Genomic DNA, 18093 nt, shown 5'->3' with positions numbered 1-18093 from the left:
GTTGACTAATACCAGACCCAGGACTGACCTCTGAGGGACCCTACTAGAAACTCCCTCCCAGTATGACATTTACTTTCCATTGATAACTACTTTTTGAGTATGGTCTTTCAAACAGTTGTGCACGCACCTTATAATAATTTCATCTAGACTGCATTTTTTTAGTTTTCTTATTTGAATTTCATGGGGCATTGTGTCAGTAGCATTACTAAAATCAAGATATATCATGTCAACTGCTTCCCCCCCCCCCCCTCCACTAGGCCAGGAACCCTGTCAAAGAAGAAAATGAGATAGGTTTGGCATAATTTGTTCTTGAAAAATCCATGCTGGCTATTCCTTATAACTCTCTTATTCTCTAGGTGCTTACTAATTGATTGTTTAATAATTTATTTCAGTATCGTTCCAGGTATTGAGGTTAGGCTGACTGGTCTATAATTCCCAGAGTCTTAGTTGTTCCCCTTTTTAAAGATAGGTACTAAATTTGCCTCTGAGACGACACCTGTCCTCTATGGGTTCTTGTAAATAATAGTTAATGGTTCCAAGATGGCTTTAGCTAGTTCCTTAAGTACCATAGGATGAATTTCATCAGGCCCTGCTGACTTGAATACATCTAACTTATCTAAATATTCATTAACCTAGTCTTTCCCTATTTTGACTTGTGTTCCTTCCCCCCTTGTTAATATGAAGTGTGTTGAGTGTCTGGTCACCATTAACCTTTTTAGTGAAGAATGATGTGTAGGCCTGGGACCTGATCACCCCTCCCTCCCATATTAAACCAGCCTTGGGTGAAACTCAGGGAGTGCACCGCTAAAATTGGGGGGAAAAAAAGAAAAAGAAAAGAGACCGTTCTGCTGCTGATAAAGCACCCCCAGCGCAGGAATGTCCCTAACGAGAGTTATAAGCACCAAGTTTATAAAGTAGAAACACCCAGGTGCTGGGAAATTTTAGAGAGGATACAGAGAGACTCAACAAATGATAAGATAAGCTCTGACCAGTGAATTTATGCTGACCATATACACAGAAAAGGTCACAAATAGTTACAATTTGGGCATTAAAGATAAGATGTAAAAAACTTGGGCAGGAAGGAGGACACATAGGTGCCAGTGTGTAACTGGTTAAAATTTTGTTACTTAGGAGTGTGGGATAATGTGATAGGTTCAGTAAATTTGAAGGAGGTAGTTAGTTTTATCTATATAATGTAAATCAAAAACAAAGCTCTTTGGGAACCGTGTCCGGATTACAGTTCAGCATCAAGCTGCTAGAATTCTTACCCCTCTGCATGACTGTGGTGTGCAGAGCCATCACCCTAGATTGTGTGGGTAACAGATGCAAAATAGGCATTGAAACACCTCAGCCTTCTTAATGTCATCAGTTATTGACTTTCCTTCCACACTAAGTAGAGGAGCTAAGCTTGTCTTTCTCTTGCTCCTAAGGTATTTAAAAGGCAATAAGTAGAGGTTCTTCTTGTTCCTCGTGAAGTGTAACTGATTTTGTGCCTTTCTGATTATATCCCTATATACTTGCTCTGTTCTTTTGTACTCCTCCTTAGGAATTTGTCCATGTTTCTACTTCTTGGAGGCTTTGTTTTTGATTTTCAGGTCATTAAAGCGCTCCTAATGGAGCCATATTGGCTTCTTACTATTCGTTCTATCTTTCCTTTGCATCAGGATAGTTTGCACTTGTGTCTTTAATGTTGTCTCCTTGAGAATCTGCCAGCTCACCTGAACTCCTTTATCCTTAAGACTTTTCTTCCCATGGGACCTTACCTACCAGTTCTCAGAGTTTGTTAAAGTCTGCTTTTTTGAAGTCTATTGTCCTTATTCTGCCACTCTCTCGTCTTCCTTTCTTTAGAATCATGAAATCTATCATTTGGGGGTCACATTAATCCAAATTGCCTTCCACCTTCAGATTTGCTACCAATTCCTCTCTGTTGGTCAGAATCAAATCTAAGATGGCTGCCTCCCTCTTACTTCCTCCACTTTCTGAAACAAGATGTTGTCCCCAGTACATTCCAAGAACTTACTGGAAATTTTGTATTTTGCCATATTACTTTTCCAACAAGTGTCTGGGTAGTTAAAGTCCCTATTACTACCACGTCTTGTGTTTTAGATATTTCTGTTATTTGTTCTAGAAATGCCTTATTCACATCCTCTTCTGGATTTGGTGATCTATAGTAGACTCCTACCATGATATCACTCCTATTTTTACCCCTTTTATCTTTACCCAGAGACTTTTAACTGGTCTGCCTCTCACTTTCTTCTGGATGTGAGAACAAGTGTATATATTCTTGATGTGTAATACAACACCTCCCTTTTTATCTTGCCTGCCCTTCCTAAACAAATAATACCTCTCTATACCAATATTACAGTCATGAGACTTAGCCCACCAAATGTCTGTGATGCCAATTAAGTCATAATTAAAGAGCACAAACTTATTCCTTTGTTGTAGATTCTTCTGTTCTTTTCTGAAAAAATTTTCATTTTTACAAAAGGCCATTTTTTATCAAATAAAAGTTTCAAACAAGAGGGTAGGCCAGCTCTACTCAGGACACCTAGGTCCGATTTTTCAGAAGCTGTGCAGCCACAATGACTCCAGCTAAGGTCAAGAGTAGCTGTGGGCGTAAGCGCTGGAACTAGAGGTGCTGGGGGGTGCTGGCGCACCCTCTGGCTTGAAGTGGTTTCCATCGTATCCAGGGTTTACGGTTTGGATCAATGGCTCTCAGCACCCCCGCAATACACATTGTGAAAGCACCCCTAGTTGTGTAGGGTTGCCAACTTGGTAATATTAAAAACTGGACACTCCAGCAGGAGTGCTGGAACCTCCCCTGCCCCGCCTCTTTCCCTGGGTCCCCTCCCCATCCACTCCTCTTCCCTTCTCCCCCCCCATTGCTTGCTGCTTTTTCCCTCCTCCCTCCCCCCCCCTCGGGTTGGGAGGGACTTACCTGTGGAGCTGGGGCTGGGAGCGGCAAGCGCCCGACACAGGGAGGAGGCGGCCCCGGCTGAGTAGGAGCTGGAGCAGGTGATGACTTGGTGCCTCCCTGGCTGCAGTAACTGGACATTGGGTGTGCAGTTGGTAGATATGACTGGACACTGTCAGGTCCCCTTTTTGACTGGACTTTCCAGTCAAAAACCAAGCACCTGGCCATCCTCGTTGTGAGTGCTCAGCACCTCTGAAAATCAGGTCCAAAGAGTCTCAAGTTGGCCATCCAAAACTAATGGCCACTTGATGTTTTTGACCTTAATGTTTTACTTTCACCTGGCCTTTTGGGAAAGCCCAAGATGTGACAAGATAATGGGCTACATTATATCCCTGAGAAGATGAACATAAAGCTTAAATTCTGCCAACCCAATATGTTTCCCCTACTCATCTTGGGCAGAGCTGCACTTGTAAACAATCGCTATCTTCCATTTAAAGATTAATCACTGGCATGGATCAGTGAATAGAGGACTGCCCTGGCAATCAGTGACCCTGCCACTGATTTGCTGCATGACCTTGGGCAAGTCAACTCTCTGTGCCACTGTTTCCTATACCACTCTTTCTCTGTCTTGTCTATTTGGATTGTAAGTTCCTTCTATCACTATGCGTTTGTAGAGTGCTTAGCACAGTGGGGACCTGTAATATTACTTTTTACAACAATAATAATGGAAATGTGATCTGAAGGGGCAAGGGAAAAAGAGCATTGAAACTCTAACCGGTACCTAGTGCCATTTCCCTTTTCCTGTCACTAATAAAATCATAAGGACTAACAAATAATGTTACAAAACATATTTTTTGTCAAGAAACTTGTTTTTTATTCATTTGTAACATGATCCTGTTCCATATGAGACAGTGCAATCTATCAGAAACCCAGTGAAACATAGAGAAGGGAAAAGAACTGAAGACATTTTTTTAAAACGGAGCTTTTACCTGCCACTTCCCCCCTCCCTTTCCCCCCCCCCCCCAAAATGCAGAGAGCCACTGATATTTTTTTTTAAAGGGAGGGTCAGGGAAGTAAATTCTGGTTTCCCTAGAGAAGTGGTTAATTTTATTTTAGTAGCTGCAGGCAGTCTGTGAATAACAGAGTATTACAATCCTGGTACATCTCTAATTAATAAGATCAACTGTCACTGTAATTTTTTTTTCTTCAGACAAATTTAGATATGTCAAGGATGCAATTATTTTGAGAATGATCTGGCTTTACGCTATTCATCTTTCGTCCTGCTCACAGAGAAAATAAAACTGTCGGCTTAAATGCCCTCAGAAGTCTATTTTAGGTACCTGATTGAAAATTTAAAACAAGAATGCTCTGTCCTGCTGCTGTTAAAGTGGCCACAGTTCCTGCTTTTTTGTTTTTCCTCTCTCTCCCTTTGATTTGTGAGGGATAATGAGCCCTGAGTTTGGGTTTATTTCCAAATACAATCTAACATCACCATGCTTTGCTGTGCTCTGCCATGCTCTGCCTCTGACCGTGATGGACGTTAGAGGTGAAATCCTAACACCACTGAAGTTAATAGCAAAGCCCCAACTGGCTACAGTAGGGTCAGGATTTTACCAAAGGAGTCCAGTGCAGCTAGATGCTGAATACCCTCAACTCCCATTGACTTCCAGACTTTACACAATCCGGCCTCATTTTAGTGCCAGGAGAGAGGCTTTAGATTTATGGGGAATAGTTATGAAGCTGAGAAATACCCAACTGTTTATTGGATTTACTGTTTTGCTTTTATTCTGCAGCATCTGTGTGGCCTGGTTACTGAGGAGGTGTCAATGCTTAATCCAGGCTAGCATTATAAAAATTATTGCATATCACGAGCCTCACAAAATTATATTATAATAATCGCTGTATTTTGGAAGTCTCCACTAAGAAAAGGGGAGGGAAGAAAAAGCCCACAGTTTGGACTCCCACTTGTTACATCAAGCTGGTCAAAATATTGTCTTCCAGCTCAGGTTTTCCAGCTAGACTAGTCCCCTTGGGATGGTAAAACACGATTCCTGGCCTGGAGTATATGCACATGCTTCTTATGGATGCAGTGACTGAGCTGGCCAGCACTTTACTAATGAATACAAGAAACACAATCCTATGGGGGAAAGGAAATTTGGAAATATCCTGTTATCGAAAGAAGACCTGATTTTTCGGCCTGGGGGTCAGGCTGGCTGGTGCAGCTAGGACAGGCCAACCAGCAGCCCATCCATTAGGGTTGCCAACCCTCCAGATTAATCTTTAATTAAAGATAATGTCATGTGATGAAATCTCCAGGTATTCACCCAGCCAAAGTTGGCAACTCTACCAGACAGTTTTCGGGGCGGTTTGGCCGGGGGTCCTCGGCCACAGGTGAAGGGGGGCCCTTGGGCAGAAGGGGCAGGACAAGGGCTAGCCTCGCCGAACGGGGGTGTTCATGTGCTGCCTATGCTCTTGCACTGTGCTCAGCATCCCCCTCAATCGCCCTGCCTGATGTAACTTAAGGTTTAAACTTTATTTCTCTGTTGAGCAATGAATTATTTTCTATAAAATGAGGTCTTTCGAGAAGCTGACAGACACTGACTGGAGTGCAGCAGGTTTAGCTGCCTCAATTCATTGTTTGAAACTGAGAGGCCTGGAGGTTTCAAGCTAGCATTACATTCAAGATGATAATAAATGTAGTCTGGCTGGATTGGTAATACTGGAATTTCTAGCCTGGTCCTGTCTAGACCATGGTTTGTTATGGAGTGAAAGTCACAAAGGAGGGACTATAGTAACACACTGCATGGAAGTGCAGCCCTTGGGGAACTTCAGACACATTTAAAGTCCAAGCTTTGCTTCCAGCCCCTAACAGAAACTGTTGTAAATAACATTAGAGCTGTCTTTCAACAGGCTCTAGGAAGCATATAAACTGAACACAGTTTTTGTTGTTTGCAGCCATACACTAAGCTCAGAACTGTCAGATCTAATTATTCTCTTTAAGGCATGAATGTTTTAGGGATTAATTAAGCAAAGAGCAAAAGCTTGTCTGCAAGAGGAAACATATTTCTCTTTGCACCATCATGTTATTGAAATTTCCTTGAGTTTTACTTTATAGAATAACAAATTATGGAAATTATATGTACAATTAACGTGTACTAGAATATATATGAGAGGGTGTCTAGATATATCTCTCAAGCATATGTAGGAATAGATAGACAAATATAATATACACATACTATAATCTGTGCTCAAGCTAGATATAAATGTGGGTGTATTTATGTAAACTTTATATAGCGCCATGGAATATAAGAGATGTAACATTCTAAGGGTTCTGGCAGCATTTGCCTCCAGAAGTCTAGATTTGAATATCCCCAACCCCCCACTCTCTCTCATTTATGTTTATTTGAAATGTTGTCTGCTTACATTCCATATTTCAAAGAAGTGCTATATTAATATTGATATTTTGTCATAGCAATTATATACATATAAATGGATCTGCTGTTTTCAAAAAAAATGTTTTATATAGAGTGATAGATATATTAAATACATTTTGATATGTAATATATTCAGGCATATAGAGACTTCAGGAATAAGAATCATTGTAGTTAGGACATGTTAGTTATTTTCAAAGATTTGCTTAACATTTTTCAGAAGAATCTGTCTGTTCTGCATTTTCACACTGTCCCTTAAGTTATAACCCTTGCACAGTAGTACACTATCACATTTCTTTACATTAAAAGTTTGTCAAGTGAAACGTGGTCCTCTTTAGCTCCATTTTCAGTCTTATTTATTTCCAATTGTAATAAGATGGCCTGCTGCATCAATTTCATACTCCAACACAGCCTCTCAGTGAGGCAAAGCTTTTAAGCCAAGATGTGAGTGTGACAGAAAACAGGGTTATTTATTGAGAACTTACATTGTAATTTTAATAATATATCTTAAAAATATGGAAAGTTAGAAGAGAGACTAGATGGGTAATGTGATATCAAAGAGACAAGCTTTCAAGCACCACAGAGCTTTTTTTTAGGTCTGAGAAAGGTAACCAGAGCATCACAGCTAAATACAATGTGGAACAGATTGTTAAGCGTAAGGAATTAACAAATGCTGCAAGAAACCAAGATGAAAAAGTGGGTAATTAACACTTCTGCTGTCACAGGACAAAGAAGAGTTAGGGGTGGTCTACATTGGGAACTTATCCAGAGCTGGGCTGTCTCTTCAGCAGAGGGCAGACCAGTGTAGGGCACGAAGTGGGCCATTTTGTTGAAGTGGTCTACCTCACTGTCAAGATCATCATAAATCCCTTGGACTCTGGGAGCTCCATGATCAAATCTAATGCAATAATGGCCCGGGACAGAGTGTCTAGAGGTTGAAGTAGACAACAGAGTTTGTGGCATGGTGCCTGGGCTTGAACTCACACATTGCGAGTTGCTATGAAGGCATGTATTGGGAGGAGCATTTGGGGCCACCAGTCAAGACAGGATGTCATTTGCTGAGTCTTCAAGTGTCCTGCCAGTGGGGAGTCATGGCACAGCTGTAGGGTTGCCACACTCACCTGATCTGGGGAAAGGTAAATGAGGCTATTCACGAACGTGACTACCTCCTGAGTGTTGCATGGTTTCTTGTCAGTGGCAGCTAGTTCATCAGGCAGAATAGATCCTGGTGAAGACAAGCATTCAGGAAGTTACGGGGCTTGAGGACATGGTCTGATTGCTGGCTAGGCCCGTGGGGTTCAATATCAAGGCTATAGGATAAGGTGTCCGCCTTGCCATTTCTCATTCCAGGGCAATATGTGATGGTGATGTTGAATCACCAGAAAAATAGAGCCCACTGGAGCTGCTGTTGGTTTAATGTCTTTGCCCTGTGCAAGTTCTCCAGATTTTTGTGATCAGGATATACTTGTACCAGATGGTGAGCCCCTCCCAAATAATGTTGCCACTCTTCAGCAGGGTTAAGCTTTCATGAATAATAGGCTCACGGGCATAGTCTTTGTTCAGGACCATGTTGCTGTACCGGAAGCACTGCGTTCTACAAGAAAAACTTGCATGGCATCTGGGTGGGTCAGTATGGGTGCTATGGAAAAGGTAAGTTTCAGCTGATCAAATGAATGCTGGGTTTCAGGGAACCACTGGGCATTTTTTGAGAGCAGGGTAGTGAGGATTCCAACTTGTTTTAAGAAATGCAGGAGGAATTGCTGATAAAAAACTGGCAAATCTTATGAAGCATTGCTGGTCATGGATCATGTGGGGATTGGCCAGTCATGGGCAGCCTGGGGTCCATCTGGATTCCCTGCCTGGTCAAGATAAAGCCCAGAAATTCTGTGGAAGACAGGCCAAGTGCACACGTCTCTAGTTTAGCACAGATTTTTAAACTAAGGGCTGAGGGAAAGCTGAGAGGTACAGAAGAGCCCACGATTTAGGTCAGACCCCTGTAGAGGGAGGCTCTATTAACAGTAGTATCTATATATATATATATATATATCTATATATCTATATATATATATCTATATAGGAGGCTCTATATCGTAGTAAAGGTGAAAGGATAGAAGTTGATAGAGTACAGGTAGAAACTGAAGAGAAACAGTCAAATGAAAAAGAGACCCATTCAGTTACATCACATAAGGGTGGACAACTAAAAAGTGACAAAATTTATAAGTGCGTGTATACAAATGCTAGAAGTCTAAATACTAAGATGTAGGTAGCGGCTTTATTCAGCCCACTCTGGAGTCTTCTCAAAGCAGCCTCTGCTGTTCAAGCCAGGTGTGGATCATCAATTATTACTGAGATAGACCAGGGGAAAGCATTCCAATTCAACAGTACCAGGCTATTGTTTTCCAGCAGTGGGGGAGGCCCAGTCTAGAGTATCTCCTATTAGCAGTCTGACTACAATGCTCACCTTGGACTGATCAAAGGCTTTGGTCTGAGGCATGTCAAGAACAAATGGCAACATTGGTTCATAAAGCCCCAGAACCACTGGCAGGATTCATCAAAATGTTCTGTCAGAGGAACCGGATGCCCCTGATTAGGGCAAGGCACTGCAAGTCATTCCTGAAGTGTGGCGTTCTCCCTATGCAGCTGGTTTAGTTGTTTCTGGAGTAGCTGGTTCTCTGTGATTAACTCTGTGACCCAATCCTGCACGTATTGATTAGCTGCCTGAAGGTGGGTGGCCCATTTGGGTGAGTCCAGTGCTTCTGGTGGCAGTGGCTGAGCTATGGGTCCATTCTTCTCATACTGAGCCTACTCCTGCAGGTTGCAATGGTCCAAACAAGCTGTCAGGGCCAGAGCGTAAGTGTCCAGGCCTAAGGGTTAGCACTTGGTGCAGGCAGAGAATCCAGGGGCCAGGAGCCAATTACCAAAAACCAGGCTGAGTTGGAAATCCAGGAGATCAGAATTGAGTGACAAACTGGAGAGGTAGAACCAAGAAACAAGTGTCAGGAAGCAGGCAGAGGCAGGTTACCAGGACGTCAGGATCAGGCAACAGTACCAGAGGGCAGAAACCAGGAGGCAGTTACCCAGAGTCAGGCCGAGTCAGGATACCAGGAGGTGAGGATCAGAGGGCAGGAACAGGTAAAAGCCAGGGAAGTGCAAGCAGTCTACAGCAGGGTGAAACCCAGTTGTTCAGACAAGTTCCTGCTTGGTTTTCTGTCTTACATAGGGGGTTCAGCCCAATCAGGAGCCTTGGAACTCTCCCAATCAGAGTGGAGGGGCGGGATTTGTACCCTAGTTCGGCTTGATGAGTCTGGGTCCCAGTTGTTGTCTCTGAGCTGCCAGGTGAAGGATTGGAGTGTTATGACTCCAAGGATTCCCTACAAACCCAGGTCTTGAACCTGTGGGCCTGACATAAGTAAAGTAAGAAAAATGCTGCTTGAGAACTTATTAGAGTTTGATTTAAGGATATTTACTTGTTATATTTTGACATGTGATGCTTACAATTTTCGTTTTAACAGTTTGAATTTCAACACCTCCCATCTTTAAATAATTATTGTCTGAATCCCCTATTTTCATGCAACTGTGAAAATTTAACTGTATTAAAATAGAAAAAATGCTTAAAACCAAATGTCAACATTAACAGTCAAAATTATTTTTTTAATTGAATTCTGCCAACCCTATTTATAACTGACCGAAGAACCATGGAGAATGCATAATTATATATCTTATGCCTTGTGTAAAAACACAACTGTAACACTTCATATGGTTAAAGCTAGGATTTCTCCCCCCCCTTTTTTTAAAGCATGCATATACAGTACAAGCACCTAATGCAATGATGATGTTGTAAGTGTCAATACCAAAAATTAAAGAAATTGTACATACACAATTTATTTATAGCTACCGTAACTAAACTCTGAAATAGAGGTTTTAATATCTACTTTATGAGGAGCAACATAGGAATGTTAACATGTCTGGGAGAACCTTAGCTTTTCCATATCCTGAATCATTTTTGAAATAACATTTAAAATTTACATTTATTTGAACATCCCATTAGTGTCTTTGCTCATTTAATAGATTTATTTGGGAAAGGAACAGTGACTCATTTGTTCTGTAAACCAAAGCATGTCTCCCAAGCACTGTTCCCTCTAAGCTGTGCACGTGTGTGCGCGCACGCCAGATCCCAAACCCCGTGCACACGGCAAAACACCGTGCTCACAAAAATTTGCACAGAAGAAATTTTTTGCGCACACGGCCTGTCAAAAATTAGAGGGAACATTGCTCCCAAGAATTCCATGGCTGTACTAATATACCTTTTCCCCTTCAGTCACATAAGAACAGCCATACTGGGTCAGACAAAAGGTCCATCTAGCCCAGGATCCTGTCTTTCAACAGTGGCCAATGCCAGGTGTCCCAGAGGGAATGAACAGAACAGGTAATCATCCAGTGATCCATCCCCTGTCACCCATTCCCAGCTTCTGGCAAACAGAGGCTAGGGACACCATCCCTGCCCATCCTGGCTAATAGCCATTGATGAGCATATCCTACATTAACTTACCTAGTGCTTTCCTGAATCATCAAAAGATTGTCCCTGCCCCAAGGAGTTTACAATCTAAGTATAAGACAAGAGACTACAGATGGATAGACAGACAGGAGAGTACAAGGAAACAATGCGACAGTATTGGTCAGCATGACAGGCAATGGTACCAGTGCACCAGCATAGCTATGGCAATTCAACACATGGTAGTGTGGATGCAGCCACACTGGTACAAAGGATCGGGGTCCTTAAGCACATACGCAGGTTTGGTAGAATTTGATGGTTTTTTATAGTTTTGACATATGATACCAATGTTTGTTTTAAGCATTTTTTCTATTTTTATCTATTTACATTTTCACAGGTGTGCAAAATTACAGAATTTAAGCATTTTCTTTTTATTGTTAATTTAAATGTTCACAGTTGTGGGTAATTATGTGCGGAGGCGAGGGGGGTCAGACAATAGGGGAGTTCAGCCAATAATTATTTAATGGCAGTAGATGTTGAGATTCAAAAAGTTAAAGCTTTATAACCGTTGTGACACTCTGTATCTCAGGGGAACGCCCTGCACACCCATGTTCATCCTTATAATATGATTGTGTGGTTTCCAATCCAAAGTTTGTCATGTCGGGTGTCTTTGGAAGGCTCATGATGCCCTGAGCATTGTTGTTATAGTAATGTTATAGGGTGTAATTTCATGCCTATAGTTATGAGGCTGAAAATGTGTCCTCATGGCTTAAAACAAGCCCAGGAAAAACTCTCCAGGAACAGAGGGGCAGTTCATACCTCATCAGGGCATGTATGGGACAAACCCAGCCCAGCCTCACAGGAACAAAGGACACTGGCCTAGGCATCAACAAAGGATCTGTTGGACTCTCGAGTGAGTCACCGCCCTTCCCTTGGACAGTTTGGGACTACGATGAGGTAATGCTCACCTGACCCTGAAGGGTGGGGGGGCAAAGCCAAGAGGGAAGAAAGAACATGATAAAAGGGAGAGACGTTTGCCATGCTCTTCCTCTCTCGTCCACCTCATCTACAGACATCACCACCAAGAGACTGAAGCGCTGATCAAAGGGGAGAGCCTGGCTGAAGAGCAACCAGCCAGCCGGTGGTGAGATGCATCTAAATTTGTAAGGGCATTTGTAAGTGTTAAGATCAGTTTAGAATGCATTTTGGTTTTATTTCATTTGACCATATCTGACTTGTTGTGCTTTGACTTATAATCACTTAAAATCTATCTTTTGTAGTTAATAAATTTTGTTTGTTTATTCTCCCTGAAGCAGTGCGTTTGGTTTGAAGCGTGTCAGAGACTCCGCTTGGGATAACAAGCCTGGTACATATCAATTTCTGTGTTAAATGGATTAACCCATTTAAGCTTGCAGCGTCCAGCGGGAATAACAGGACACTGCAAGACAGAGGTTCCTAGGGTTCTGTCTGGGACTGGACCAGAGATATTGGCTAGTGTCATTCGGTTGCACAATCCAAGGAGCAGCTTACATGCCACAGGCTGTGCATGAACACCCCAGGAGTGGGGATTCTCACAGCAGAACGGGGTAAGGCTGGCTCCCAGAGTTGAGGATTGGAGTGACCCTAGCAGATCACCAGTCCAGATAACACCAGGGGAACATCACAACCATTAAAACTCAAATTGTAAGCATCACATGTCAAAACATACACAGTAAATATCCTTAAATCAAACTAACTTCTCAAGCTGCATTTTTCTTGATTTGCTGATCTGTAAATTTTGATGGAAATATTTTTTGTTCGTTTGTGTATATGGTGAAATAGTCGTTTATTGATAAATATCTAATCCTTCGAAGCCTATGCATACCTAATTTTATTTTTTATTAAAATCAATAGAACTAGTCATATGAGTAAAGTTACATTTGTCCTTGCAGGATCAGGCCCTCGGTTATAGACAATTAAATAGATACTTGTGTTTTCCAATTATCTGTGTTTCATGTTATCACATATCTTTCATTATCATATGTCATTACATTATCTTTCTACATCAAACATGCAAGCTGTTTTTAAATCCAAATTTTTTTCTTGTTATCTTAATTCAAAAACTATAAAAAGATTGTACAGAGGAGTAACAATATACAGATCCACCATGAATTCGTGGGATGTAATTCAATCTAAATTCCATTGCTGTTCATCAGCCACACAAGAGCCCTGCTCTCACAGTTTGACATTTTGATTGAATTAATTTTTGTATTCCACTGGGAACTGTATGTTGTTTATGTTTGCCTGTTCACTGCTTTAAAGCCACTCAGGCAAATTCTGACCTCTGTTCCATCTGTGCATCCAATTGAAGTCAGTCTTCATATATCTCATAACCTGACCATGTTGTAAATGATAGCAATGTTGCCAGCTCTTGCCAGAATTGGTGGGACTAAAAGTCCCAGCTTCTAGAGACAGATGTGTATGGAAGAATCTCAGCTTCCATTTTAAAACAGTAAGTGTCTAGCCCTTAATGTTGCAAAGAAAAGCTTGAAAACATGACCCTAGTGCACCCTAAGAAAACAGGTGGCAAAGGGAAAGAACCCAAACTGTATTATGATGTTTTTAATTTCATAGAAAACACAGAAAGTATTAAAGAGATGCCAAAACATTGTTGTGACATACACACACATATTGTACAAACATACCCAGAATGATTTTTACCACTGTTTGAATAGAAGGTGGAATGTGGGAAGATTTCTCTCTCTCTGCCAGGGTCACAGCAGCGTAATATTTGTTGTCTTCTGCCTAATCTCATGTGGTCCATAAAAGCCAGAAGAGGCCTTCTCCCTATTGAAAGAAGTACTTGGCATATTTGGAGCATATGCTGACACCAGTTGCTTTTCAAAGGCGCTGTAAATTCCAGTTCATTCTTCTCTCCTATTTTCCATTCAGAGACACAGCAAGGGGCATTTGGCAGACCATGAAATAAAGCTACACGTGCTCTAATCCTTTTCAGGGTGAGGCTCCTGCTTGCTTGCTAGTAGCTCTCTCTTTCTATGAAAGTGTGACCAAGTACAAGAGCACCTTGCTCGGATTAGACAAGGCCATGGAAAATACTTGGAAGATCTGGGTGTTTGTTTTTTTTTATCAACTGAATGTAAACTGTATTATTGACCTTAACTACTTTAGTACATAGAGTTCAGCTTCACTCTGTGAGCTCTCTTTTGCTTCTCCCCCCCATTCCTTCTTGTTAAACAAAATTAACTATTTCCAAGCTCAGAAAGGTTGGCAACTGTGTTAAGTAAAACACATGGGAGGGATCTGAAATCTTCCTAAATCACTATCAATATTTACATGAATTAACAACGGTTTCATGTTTTGTGATTAAGGGCACGGTCTGGTTTGCAGTTGGCACACCAGGGACTTGAATATGTTCATGGACTAATTTGATATTAGTTTTTTGGCACTAAAAGGGATTATGCGACTGAATCCTGCCACTGGGGCAGTGTCTGACTCTGAAAATGGATCTTTAGAGTAGGGCAGAACAGGAACGGTAAGCGAGAAGACTAGGCCTGTGGTATTTAATTTTGTTTGATGGGACCCTGTAGAAAATAAAAAGGCTGGAGAAACAGAGTCCTTTTAGACCTCCAAAAGGTGTATGGGCTAGATCCTTAACTGGTTTAAATCAACAGAGCTCCACTGACTTCATTTTTTGTTTCAGCATAGCTTTGTTGACTTTATGGGTCCCCTGATTTTTGGTGTTCAGAGATGGGCACTGATTATTTTGAGCAAAATCCTTGGTTTTCCAGTTTCTCTTTCTGGAAAGCTTTCCCAGTCCACTGTATTTCAATGGAACTGTTTTGTCTTTCAGAACTCGCAAAATTTGGGGAAACTCAGTTCTGGATCCAAAAATTGTGGCTTGGTCCCACCTCTACTATTTATCTCTTCAGATGTCTCCAATTTTAGCTTTCAGGTGTGGTGAGGTATAAGCTATATCTCTTATTTCATGAAGTCACACCTATTCTAGGCATCCAGCAATAAACTACCTGGGACTGGTTTCCACATGGTTTTTGTACCTCTGTAACTATATTTGGTTAGAAACTTACCGGGATTAGTTAATAAATAAGAATAAACTTATAGGAATCAGCTATATCTCTATTAATCCCTTTATATCAGTGTAGCTGCATCCACACTAGGGGTTGTACAGCTTTAACTGGTTGCTAAAGTGATATACAAGTCCCAAACTGTGTGTAGATAACCTCAAGATTGGGCTTTCTTGTTTGTTCTATTGGCTTGTGGCATTTTGTGCCTACTATTTTCCAAACATTTTAATTCAGAGATTTATTGACAGGGGAAGTGAAAATATACTTATCTCAGCATTTCAGAACCTCTTGATAGATACTTGGTAAAACATTCAAAGTGTCTTACCTTATGGAAGCCAACTTGTCAATCCTTATCTTCCATCTACAAGATCTTCCTTTTGTTTTGTTTTTCATTTTTTGGTTAAAAATTTGAAGTAAGTGTCAAGCCATCTGGAGTGGCTCACAAATGTGGGTGCCAACCTCAGGGCAGACTATTACAAACCAAGGCACAAACCCCAAATTGGTTGTGTGTTCTATAATTAGATTTCACCAACCAAGTATCAACTCTTCAAGCACTAGAACAGTCTTAACATGGAGTCACAGACATTCCCCTTGGGCTCTCTGGTCTATATTGCCACCCAGGCAAGCCTGTCTTTGTGATAGATGGTCCTTTACACCAAAAATCACAACAATATCCAGGTTACTTCCAGTCCCAGAGGACCAATCACTTACTCCAGGACAATTGTACCTCAGATCTCAAACCAAAGACAACACTTGTAGCTAATCCTATAGTAAACTAACTAAAGATTTATTAACTAAAAAAATAAATGAGTTATTTACAAGGTTAAAGCAAGTAAACATACACACACACACACACACACACACACACACAAAGGAGTTACAGTCTTAGATTCCAAAACGTAATAGATGCTGCTGTGATGTGCAAGCTCTCTATGTTCTTTAGGGCTAAATCCAAGGTAAGCAGCTTGGGGATCCCTTGCTTATGCTTAGAACTGTCGCCCTCCTGAAATTCCAAGCAGCATCACAGTGACAATTTCTTCTTGACCTCCCCTCTTCATGGGTGTGGGGAAAACAATCAACAAAGACTTTTGTCCACTAATATTCCACAATGGCTTATCTGGTATCTTTGGGTGTTATTTTGTTGGAGAGGAGATGACAGCTCTGATGGTAAACTAGTACTTCACACTGGGTAATGCTTCTCTCCTGGGTGTGAGAGTTTACAGATTTAGAGCAGAGAAAACACTTAAATATTGCCTTATAATATGGGATACGGATGTTATAAGTAAGATTAATACATGCAATGCCCTACAGGCATTTCATAAAGTCTAAACATGACACATTCTTACAACTCTAATATCTATTTTAACAATACTAACATACAGGTGATCCAGACTGGTTTCTAGCTATGCATTTGTCAGTGTTCAGTAAGGCCTAGCAGCCTTGGCATGAACTGGCACCTGGTCTGCTAGCACCACAGTCAGTACAAAATAAGTGCTTTATCACCAACTTGCCAGTCCATGATTTTCACCAACACATGAAGATTTCATTGCACTGGGTTCTTCTGGTAAGCATTAAAATGACTGAACACATCTATGTGCTAGATGAATGAGAACAAAGTGGTGGTACAGTATGAAATTGGTCTGGACAGCTAATGAGTTAGCTTTGTTTCCTTTAAAACTACAGGACACAGACTCAGTTCTTTCCTGATATTCACTGTTGAGTGGCTTACTTCAGACTGCAATGATTTCTTGAGTCTCAGGATTGACCCAGTTTGTTGTAGTTTCTTAGCCCACCCCAATATAATGAACTATAAAGTAGTCACCTCTCCCTCTTATTCAATAATCAGAAATGTCCCAACCCCAACATAAAGTATAGTGCGCAAAAAAAGGCAGAGCACATACCAACTTACAGAGGATTCTCAGTGGAGGTTCTGAGTAGGTGGTTGTCTGGTGGTAAGCTAAGCCATACAAAAAGTACCCAAATTAGGGTTGCCAACCCTCCCAGTTTTGCCAGGAGTCTCCTGGAATCAGGCCATATCTTCCAGAGGCTACTGAAGCCAAACTGGGAGATTTTAGGCCCTGAAAGTCCAGCGGCGCAGTGGGGCTCAGGCAGGCTCCCTGCCTGCCCTGGCTTCGTGCTGCTCCCGGAAGCAGCTGGCATGTACCTGCAGACCCTAGGGTGGGGTAGGGGGCTCTGTCCCTGCCCTCAGCGCCGACTCTGCAGCTCCCATTGGCCAGGAGCTGCGGCCAATGGGAGCTCCAGGAGCGGCTCTTGCGGGCAGCATGCAGCACCCCCTGGGGCCGCAGGGACCTGGAAACTGCTTCCGGGAGCGGCGCGGGGCACAGTAGGCGGGGAACCTGCCTTAGCCCCACTGCACCGCTTACCGGGAGCTGCCTGAGGTAAGCACCTTCTGGCCAGAGCCTGCACACCGCACCCCAGCCCGGAGCCCCCTCCCACACCCAAACTCCCTCCCAGAACCTTTTCTCCGCACCCCCTCCTGCACCCCAACCCCCTATCCCAGCCCTGAGCCACCTCTAGCACCCAAACTCCCTCCTAGAGCTTGCACCCTGCACCCCAACCCCTAGCCCCAGGCTTAGCCTGGAGCCCCCTCCCACACTCTGAACCCCTCAGCCCCAACCCGGAGCCAGCACCCTTTCCCGCAACCCAACCCCTTGAGTGACTGAACCCTGAAAGTGAATGAGGATGGGGGAGGGACGGGGGGATGGGGTGAGTGGAGCGGGGCCTCGGAGAATGGGTGGGACGGGGGCAGGGGTGGAGCAAGGGTGTTTGAGTTTGTGTGATTAGACAGTTAGCAACCCTAACCCAAATTCCTACAACTAAAACATCTCCCTAATACCTTTCAAAGGTCCTTTCGGGAAATTTCTTATAAATTCTTCTTTGCTAGATCAGCAGCAGAACATTGCTTGCCTATTTTCTTCCAAGTGAAAAACCAATACTTTATGCGTCAGGAAAGTTGGATATATTTGTATTGATATAGATATTGATAAAGCTATTGATAGAGAATGTTTGCTTGAATTTCATTTAAGGTTAAGAAACCTTGAAGTAGGAGCAGCTTGAAGAACAAGAAGCAGCAAAATAAGCTTTCAAAACAATAAAAATACAGGAGTGGTGAGTAGAATTTCTCATTACTGTACATCAGTGGCTCTCAGCCTT

General features: G+C 42.2%; 1 non-coding gene across 3 annotated transcripts in view; it reads left to right on the top strand.

Moving 5' to 3' along the window:
• The window catches only part of LOC140906961 (uncharacterized), a 167685-nt gene that overhangs the window by 74955 nt on the left and 74637 nt on the right, over window positions 1–18093 (top strand). For all 3 annotated transcript variants that reach the window (XR_013635347.1, XR_013635346.1, XR_012157315.2), the window contains one exon: window positions 17967–18048. This is a non-coding gene — a transcript (uncharacterized LOC140906961). The remainder of the gene's footprint in view (window positions 1–17966; window positions 18049–18093) is intronic.

The sequence above is a fragment of the Lepidochelys kempii genome, chromosome 2 (assembly GCF_965140285.1).
Source record: "Lepidochelys kempii isolate rLepKem1 chromosome 2, rLepKem1.hap1, whole genome shotgun sequence".
NCBI classification, from domain to species: domain Eukaryota; kingdom Metazoa; phylum Chordata; order Testudines; family Cheloniidae; genus Lepidochelys; species Lepidochelys kempii.
The sequence above is the reverse complement of the archived record's forward strand: the minus strand, read 5'-3'. Positions and strand labels throughout refer to the sequence as shown.